The following is a 10,410-nucleotide window of genomic DNA, read 5'->3' on the forward strand; positions in this document are numbered from 1 at the left end:
AGTTAGATCTGAGCATTGTATAAATATTAATATTGCTCCCCTCATCTCAGTCACTGAAGGACTTGGGGAAGGTGTGTGAAGGGGGAAGGATATCCTATTTATGGTTCTAAAATTCAAATGTGAAAGAGGAAGAGAGATGAGATGATAAAAATAAGGTACTGCATAACTTGCATAATGGCCTGTAAGCTGCTGGAAGTACAGCTGCAGTGGGCTTTTAAACAGGTGCTCTGGTTATGGAGCAGAACAAACATCTCAGGCTTTGTAGCGCGTTTAATATCTTCTAAACAGCTGGGCTAATTTGGGTAAGGCTAATGGATTAGCTCAAATGGCACTCTTGGAAAAGGCCTGCCTTTATTTCTGTTACGTTAAAGCAAAATCTTTGGTACTCTGAGGATCTGAGTCTCAGAACAGAGTCTGCTTCAGGCACCGGTGATGCCTGGAGGCTGTGGTGAATTCAGAGCGCCTGCACGGTCAGCGCAACAGGGAGATCGAGTTGCTCCTGACTCTGATCACTGGGTTTGTTCTTTGATCCTGTAGCTGTGCAGTCTTTCATTACAGGTAAGAAGCTGAAAATGAGCTTGGGTGTCTTGAGGTACTCTGCTGTCATTTATATTTGCCTTGTCTTCAGAGATCTGTGACTGTGGGTTTTTTCAAGTGCAAACATCCCTCTGTTTTTTTGTGTTGTTTTATTTTCTGAAGTTCACTTTATCAGGATCCTGCAGGCCTCTGCTACTTTGGGACTAAGTAGTCTCTACTTCCAAACAAGAAATCAAAATCCAAAGAAGTGAATAAAGGCTAGTTCTGTTGTGACATGAGGTGGCTTTCAACGTCCTTAGGACTCAGGGGGGGAAATAATCAGAGTAATTTTGCATGGGACAACAACTCCTCAAGCTGTTAACACCTTGAAGATTGTCTACAGATGCTGCATCTCAAGCATCAATACCACAGGACAAATTCCTTCTGCCCATGAATGGCTGCCTGCCCTCCAGCCAGGCCCTACATCACATCTGGACAGACAGTCTGCACCTGAACCATAGAATCATAGTCACAGAATGACTTAGGTGAGAAAGGACCTCAGAGGTCACCTCCTCCAACCTTCCTGCCATGGGCAGGGACACCTCTCAGCTAGACTTTGTTGCTCAAGGCCTCATACAATCAGTCCTTAAACACCTCCAGGGAGGTGGCATCCATAACCACTCTGGGAAACCAATTCCAGAGATTCACCACCCTCATACTGAAGAACTTCTTCCTAAGTTCCAGTCTAAAGCCACTCGTCTGTCTCTGTTCTGTTCCATCCAAGTAACACTTTATGCCTGTGATTAAAATCATGCTCCCTACAAGCATAAAAATGAAATGTTTCAATATTGTATTAACCAGATCATAAAGCCAGCATGCAAAGGGGTGAGCCTATATGAGGCAATGAGATATACTGCCCTTGCCTTGCCTCTGCTGCTGCACCTTAGCTCATGAATCCTGCTGAGAGGTCAACAGAGCTAAAAGAGAAAGGATGCATTGGCTCAGGGCCAACCATAAGGTGAAAGCAGGTTTTGTGAATTTAGAGGGGACAGGGAAGAAGGATTCAATGTTTTGTAGGAAGTTATGGTGATATCTCAGAGGCTGGAACTGGATGCAAACCACAAATGCCAGCTGTAGTGCCTGCAAGTACCCATACAGTAAATGTTGTAGCTTTAGGTTAGGTAAAGAACTATACATTAAAAAAAAACCCAAAACACTTTATTGATTATTTTACTCAAATCACTGTGTTTTGTCTACCCTAGAGGAAATACTATCCAAATGTAGTAACAATCTTAAATACATTTTTTGGATGCATGCTGCAGTTCCTTGCATAGTCAGAAATGCTTCAGTGACTCAGCTGTTTAATCATAGAATGATAGAATCTTTTAGATTGGAAAAGACCCTAGATACTATCAGGTCCAACCATTAGCCTTACTCTACCAAGCTCACCAATAACCCATATTGCTATGTGCTGCGTCAAAATGACCTTCAAACATATCCAGAGATGGTGACTCCACCACCTCCCTGGGCAGCCTATTCCAATGCCTGACCACTCTGGCAGTTATTCCCTGCACCCCCAGAATGTTCAGCCTAAACCTCTCATGGTGCACTAATGGCCTGTGAGAACAGACCAGCACCCATCCCTCTCTATTGTCCTTTCAGGTGGTTGTAGAGGGTGACAAGGTTTCCCCTCAGCTTTCTCTTCCTCACACTAAACAGTCCCAGTTCCCTCAGCCACTCTTTATCAGACTCATTCTCTAGGTCCTTCCCCAGTTTAGTTGTTTTTCTTTGCACCTGCTCCAGCCCCTTGATATCTTTCTTGTACTGAGGTGCCCAAAACTGAGCACAGCACTCAAGGTGTGGCCTCACCAACGCTGAGTGCAGAAGGACAATCACTGCCATAGTCCTGCTGGTCACACCATTGTTGATCCAAGCCAGGATGCCATTGGCCTTCTTTGCCACCTGGGCACACTGCTGGCTCCTCTTCAGTCATTTGTCCATTAGAACCCCCAGGTCCCTTTCTGCAGGACAACTTTCCAGCCACACTTCCCCAAGCCTATTGTGTTGCATAGGGTTGTTGTGGCCCAAGTGCAGGACCTGGCACTTGGCCTCATGAAACCCACTGATCCAATCTGTCTAAATCTCCCTGTAGAGCCTCCCTACCCTCTAGCAGATCAACACTCCTACCTAACTTGGTGCCATCTGCAAATTTACTGGTGCCCTCTAATTTCTCATCAAGACCATTGATAAAGCTGTTAAATGGAAGTGGTCCCTGAGGAACACCACTTGTGATTGGCTGCCAGCTGGATTTAACTCCATTGAGTGCCAGTATTTGGGCCCAGCTGTCCAGCCAGTGCTTTATCTGCTCAGCCGAGCCAGGAACAGTTTTTCCATGAGAATTCCATGGGAAGCAGTGTGAAAGGCTTTACAGATGTCAAGGCAGACAATATCCACAGCCTTTCCCTCATCCATTAGGCCGGTCATCTTGTCACAGAAAGTCATCAGGCTCATCAAGCAGGACCAGGATTGTTTCTACTAGCTGACACATGTAAGTTTTAGTATTTATGCTCAGATGAATTTTGACACCTAAAATATCAGGAAGGGATGTGACCTTTTAGGAGTTGTTTTGTTTTTATTTGAATCACTGCTGTTCTTTCAAGCACCTGTTTGGTGGCATATTAAACAGTGAATCCATTTCCTAACCCACTGGTTCATTGCCAGAAGTAGGCTGTTCCATAGCTACACTAATGTTGCATGAGCCATTCCAATTGAAAAATGCAGAGTTTCAGATCTGATGCTGAAATCTAAAAGAACAAAGAGATTAGAAGTATACCACATCTCCACTGTGACATTTCCCATTAAAGGAAGACTATTATAAGAGAAAGAGATTAAACTTCTTGTAATGTAAAAATTCAGAGCCCAAAGGATTTAGAGCAAACACACACAGCAGCTTAAGCTGGAAAACAGTCTCTAGGGGTGAATCCCAGAGTTGCAAAGACTCTTATCTCAGCCCAATGAAGTTCCTTCAACTCTGTAGGTCTGTGAATGTGTATAAATCTCCCTGATTTATATCTTCCTGTCCTGAGCCAACAATCAAGTATCTGCTATTCATAGAGTCACAGAATGGTTTGCATTGGAAGGGACCTTAAAGACCATCCAGTTCCACCCGCCTGCCATAGGCAGGGACACCTTCCACTAGACCAGGTTGCTTAAGGCCTCATCCAATCTGCCCTTGAACACCTCCACGCCCTTGAACACCTCCAGGGAGGGGGCATGCACAACTCCTCTGGGCGAGCTGTGCCCATGTCTTACCACCCTGACTGCAAAGAAATTCTTCCTAATCTCCAGTCTAAATCTACCCTCCTCAAGCTTCAACCTATTCTGTTCTCTCATCCTATCACTACAAGCCCTTGTCAAAAGTCCCTTCCCAGTTTTCTTGCAGCCTCTTCAGGTACTGGAAGGCTGCTCTAAGGTCTGCCTGGAACATTCTTTTCCAGGCTGGACAGCCACAACTCCCGCAGCCTGTCCCCATAGAGGAGGTTCTCCAAATCTCTGAGCATCTTCATGACCTCCTCTGGATCCACTCCAACACTTTCATGTCCCTCTTAGGCTAAGGAACCCAGAACTAGATGCAGTGTTCCAGGTGGAGTCTCACGAGAGCAGAGAAGAGAGGGGTAGAACCCTCTCCCTGTCCTGCTGCTCTCACTGCTTTGGATGCAGCCCAGAACACAGCTGCCTTCTGGGCTGCCATCAACCATTGCTGGCTTGTGGTAAGTTTTGAATTAACTGACACCCCCAAGTCCTTCTCCTCAAGACTGCTCTTGTGCCACTTCTCACCCAACTTGGATTTGTGCTTGGGATTGCCCAGACCCAGGTGTAAGAGTTGGCCTTGTTGAACTTCACAAGGGTGGCTTGTGGCCACACCTCCAGCCTGTTGCCACGCTGCTTTCACCCTATCAGATACAGTAGCAGCACAACACTGCATCCTGCTGCTGCATTACTTCTTAACATATTGCATCATGGATACACCGCTCAAGATCACTTTAGATTTTATATGTGCCTCATTATGCCATCTTAAAAGCCTAAAATGTGATAGAATGGAACATTTAGCTTAAAGATAAGGAGAACAGCACGCTGCACTTTGTAGCTATTTGATATCCTGACAGGAACGGGAACTGACACATGATAAAGAAATAAATAGCACCAGCAGTGAGTTATGGCTAGCACAGATCCAGTCATGCATTATTTAACTGATATCACAACACAGTTCACTTCAGAATTGGCCAGGCCACCATTTTGCACTCCTTCAAATAGACTTGTTTGCTGTGTAAAGAACTGACAGGAGCAAGTGAAATGAAAATATACATGCAAATGGGAGGCAGAAGTATGAAATGACAAACCCAAGGGCAAATGTTCACGTCCTGTCAGTTCCCAAACCATGAGGGAAATAAAGCATTCAAACATTATGGTGATTCATAATGTATAAAGAGCAGGCAATGGAAAGCAGTTGTGATGATCCTCTACTACACAGGACATTGAACTTCCCCAAATTACATTTTCCTTCTTTCAAGTCCAGATTTTTGTGGAAAAAAAAAATCTAAATGAGGGAAAATCCAAAGCAGTCCGTGTTAAATCCTATTATGACTGGTATCATCACTGTCAAGTTCATAATTCCATATCACAGAATCACAGAATGTTAGGGGTTGGAAGGGACCTCAATAGATCATCCAGTCCACCCCTGCTGCCAGAGCAGGATCACCTAGGGCAGGTCACACGGGAAGGTATCCAGGTGAGTTTGCAATGTCTCCAGAGAAGGAGACTCCACAAACTCTCTGGGCAGCCTGCTCCAGGGCTCCAGCACCCTCCCAGCTAAGTTTTTCTTATGGTCTGGTGAAACTTCTATGTTCCAATTTGTGCCCACTGTCCCTTGTTCTATTATTGGACACTGCTGAAAAGCCTTTGGCTCCATCCTCTTGCCTCCCACCTGTTAGATCTGCTGAGCATTGTGAAGGTTCCGTCTCAGCCTGCTCTTCGCCAGGCTAAACAGTCCCAAGTCTCTCAGCCTTTTCTCCTCACAGAGATGCTCCAGGCCCCTCAGAACGCATGTGGCCTGCACTAGACTCTCCCCAGCATTTCCCTGTCTCTCCTGAACTGAGGAACCCAGAACTGGACCCAATTGTCCAGAAGTGGCTTCATTAGGGCAGAATAGTAGGAGAGAAGAACCTCCCTCAACCTGCTAGTCACAGTCGTCTTAATCATCATGAGAATGTGAACACGCTGCAATCATCACCAGCACAGTTTGCCTCTGCCCTGCCTGCCGACAGTGGCAGGCAGCTCCCTACCCACCTTGCCTGGCTCTTGCTGGGCAGAGCATTACACACTCTGCCATCACACACATTGTTAGGGACCCACCTTTGTGGAGACCTTCATTCTGTTCCTTCTTTCTCTTTGAATCAGTGCTGTTAATTTTGAGCCATCCTGGCCTTCTGCATTATTTTTCAAATTGCTCTTTCCAAGGAGTCTGACAAATAGTTTTACAAGGACTTGTAGTAATAAGATGAAAGAGAATTGGTTGAAGCTTGAGGAGGGCAGATTTAGACTGGAGAGTGAGGGTGGTGAGACAGTGGAACAGATTGCCCAGGGAGGTCACGGATGTCCCATCCCTGAAGGTGTTTGAGGCCAGGCTGGACGAGGTCATGACCATCCTGGTCTGGTGGAAGGTGTCCCCACCCAAGGCATGGGTTTGGAAATAGATGACTTTTAAGGTGCTTTCCAACCAAAACTATTCCACAAATGTATGGATCTATGAATCTAATTTCCTATTTTCTTGATAATATTAGCAACTGAAATAAACTTCCATGACTTCATCCTTTAGTGTTTAATTTCCAGTATGTAAATATGAAGTATTTCAAAATACAGAATGCTAATAACAGGAAACTCTTTTCTTAATTAATTTATCACACATGGATCTTTGCAGAGTGTCTGAACTTTTGTAGCATTAATCTGAGTAGCTGCTGATAAAATGAGGACATGTGAGGTTTCACCACAAGAACATAAATCCCAATTAAAAACCAAACAGAAGAAAGAACTAGTTCAGTAGCCTCTGCATAGCAAAAGAGAGCTGCAGTTAAGGTGGTGAAGTAATAAATATTATAACTATTTCTTACATTTTCATTGTCTCCACATGCCAGTAGCTAAACAAGGTCGAGGAAAAAACAATCAATAATAAATTACACTCTTTGCAAATATTAATAAATATTCCTGTTCCTTCTACCCCTATACAGCAATTCAAATAATAAATCACAAAGCTTGTTTCATTTTTCCATTTGGCCACCACCCAGACAAAAGCAGGTGGGGAGATTAAAAATGGGTGCTGGGCATGGTTTTTTTCCATTCAGTTTGCTGTCTATCCCTTCATATCATTTTCCACTTTCATATACAACACAGTTGCCTGTGTCCAATTAAGAGTTCTGTAATTTATGGAATATCAACTCTGCACAGAGTATTCATGGATTCATAGAATGGTTTAGGTTGGAAGGCAGGGCATGGGCCATGGGCAGGGATACCTTCCACTAGACCAGTTTGCTCAAGGCGTCATCCAACCTGGCCTTGAACACCTCCAGGGAGGGGGCACTCATGACATCGCTGAGCAACCTGTTCCAGTGTCTCACCCCTGCATTTGCAATGCCACTAACCAATGAAGCTGACTTTATGGAGAAGCCCTTTAGAGCACCTACAACAACCTGAACTGTAGCAGATGTTTCTTTCCTTCTGAAATAACTCCAATGCCTCCCAGGGCACAGACTGCTGATTGTGCAGCTCCGCCACATTCTTCATACATTCAGGAGATTGGCAAAGGTGCCTAAGAAAAACCCTAGGTTGTGAAAGAGCCACAGTGAAGCTCACTGAGGAATGAGAAAGGTGAAATAACACTGACATGAGTGCTTGAGATTGGGTCATTTGCCACTCAGTGATTCATAGATAGCATTGGGTTGGAAGGGATCTTGTACAACCCCCTCTTGTACAACCTCCAGGGACAGGTCCTCAACCATATCCCTGGGCAGCCTGTTCCAGTATTTCACCACTCTCATTGTAAAGAACTTCCTCCTGATGTCCAACCTAAATCTCCCCTGCTCCCCTGCTTCAATCCATTGACCCTTGTCCTATCACCATGAGCCCTTCTAAAGAGTCCATCCCCAGCCTTCCTGTAGGTCCCCTTCAGGGATTGAAATGCAGCTTTAAGGTCTCCCTGGAGCCTTCTCTCCTCTAGGCTGAAAAGCCCAAATTCTTGTGATGCTTAAATCCCTTCTCATAGCACTTCAGGGGCACGATGGCAGTGTGGCATCAGGGCTGAACCAACCACACACAAAGGAGATGGAAAGAGAGGCAGAGCATGTTCAGTGTGAGATACCTCAGCACAGGGTGGGGTCCATCCAGGCTCCCCAGCAGGCCTGGGCTGAGGCTGGGAGATGCCAGGAGCCTGCTGATAGCACCTCAGTTCAAGAGGAAGAAGACATGGAAAGATACAAAATCCTAAAGGCAAAAAAGAGCAGTGAGCCAAGAGCTGTAGCATGATTGGTTTGAGTTGTCTATTGGTTAGGTCACTGATGTTGGTGTTAACAGAAGGCAGTAGCCCCTTCTCTATGCATTAAGAGATGGTGACAATGCTGCTGCTCAACCCATCTGGCTGGTTAGAGTGTAGCTGTCTTTTGAGTGTACTGGCCAGCAAGCAATAGCTTTATACCTTTACATTCCCGCTTCCAGAAGCATTTTGTGCATACATAAAGATGTCCAAACAAACTTGCCCAGGGGATGGGAGCAGCCCTGCATGATCAATAAGAGATTGCAAATCTACTGGATTGGAATCATAGAATCAATCATTTTGGTTGCAAAAGACCTCTAAGAGCATAGAATCCAACCATTACCTAACTCTACCAAGTCTAGCACTAAACCATGTCCCTTAACACCACATCTCTGTGTCTTTTAAATACCTCCAGGAATGGGGATTCAACTACCTCCCTGGTCAGCCTGTTCCAGTGTTTGAGAACCCTTTAAGTGAAGAAGTTTCTTCTAATATTCAAGCTAAGCCTTCCCTGGTGCAACTTGAGGCCACTTCCTCTTGTCCTGTCACTTGTTACAAGGAAGAAAAGAAGAAAGTTTGTCTCATCTCATAGCAACTAGCAGTCCATTTGGAGTACAGAGGCACTGAATGTATTGAACCATAAATGTTATGAAGCACAACACCACCCAGAAATAAAGAGCACATGTAAATGCTGGCATCTTACAGTCTGGCTTACAGTGTGACTCCCAGCTACAACTCAAACACACTGCTCCACCTCAACACAGATTACCAACAGACTACACAAATCATAGTTTCATAGTTTCATAGTTTCATTCAGGGTTGGAAGGGACCACAAGGATCATCTAGTTCCAACCCCCCTGCCATGGGCAGGGACACCCCACACTAGATCAGGCTGGACAGAGCCTCATCCAGCCTGCTCTTAAACACCCGCAGGGACAGGGCCTTGACCACCTCCCTGGACAACCCATTCCAGGGTTTCACCACTCTCATGGTGAAGAACCTCCTCCTCACATCTAGCCTGAATCTCCCCACCTCCAGCTTCATTCCATTCCCCCTAGTCGTTTGACACTTGCATGTCTGCCATGTTTCCTTTTGTGTACCAGTGCAGGGATGATATTTAATAACTTAAATTGGAAGCAGCTACGATGATATCTGTTTCTAGCAATACTGGGAGTTTGAACACTGTCATTTCATAGAACCAAAGAATGGCTCAGGTTGGAAGGGATGTCAGAGATCATCTACTCCAACTTCCCTGTCATGGGCAAGGACACCTCCCAGCTAGACTTGGTTGTCCAAGGCCTTATCCAATCTGGCCTTAAACACCTCCAGGGAGGGGTCATCTACAACCACTTTAGGAAACCTGTTACAGAGTCTCAGCACCCTTGTACTGAAGAACTTCTTCCTGCGATCCAGTCTAAACCTACTCTCCCTCAGTTTCAAACTATTCCCCCTCATCCTGTCTCTATGAAAAGTCCCTCTCCAGCCTTCCTGTAGGATCCCTTCAGGTATTGGAAGGCAGCTCTAAGGTCCTCCCAGAGTTTTGTCTTCTCCAGACTGAACAACTCCAGCTCCCTCAGCCTATCCTCATAGCAGAGGTGCTCCAGCCCCTGGATCATCCTCATGGCCTCCTCTAGACTTGCTCCAATAGCTCTGTGTCCTTCTTATGGGGACACCAGAACTGAACACAGTGTTTGAGATTACAGAAACCCAGAATACTATAGAATATAGAATAGATATAGATACAGATATAGACATCAATATAGATACAGATATTCTATATATAGAATATAGAATGTTATTTGTTACAGAAATCTAGACTACTATGGCTATACAGCTTTTTTTTTCCTCCCATAAATCCTTAAAGTATCCATTCCCATAAAGCATTGATTAAAAACTCAGCAGAAGGGTCCAGTAGTGTCAGTAGTATCACTTGTATATTCATCTACTATCAAATTATATAAGCTGCAAAACGTTGGTTTTGCAGCATTCATAGCTCTATTTATTTTTTCTGTCACATTGCCTCTACACATCACTGGAAACCTCATTTATTGATCCTTACCAACACTGGCAGCAAACACAGATTTCCTATTTTGTCTATTAGGTGTGTGCATGGGAGCAGGACACCATCCTAAATTATTTAGTTTCCCTGTATATGGCATATTTTTGCAAGCAAGAATCAGCACATCCCAACACAGAACTGTTAAATAATGGATTGGTTTCCCTTACCCTGTGCATGAAGTGGTTTTTCCCTAAGCATCATTCTGTCCAAAGGGAAAATCACAAGTGCTCCAAAAACCTAATGCCTAACAGTC

Source organism: Melanerpes formicivorus, unplaced genomic scaffold (assembly GCF_026170545.1).
Source record: "Melanerpes formicivorus ecotype bairdi unplaced genomic scaffold, bMelFor1.0.p_v2 SCAF_5, whole genome shotgun sequence".
NCBI lineage: Eukaryota > Metazoa > Chordata > Aves > Piciformes > Picidae > Melanerpes > Melanerpes formicivorus.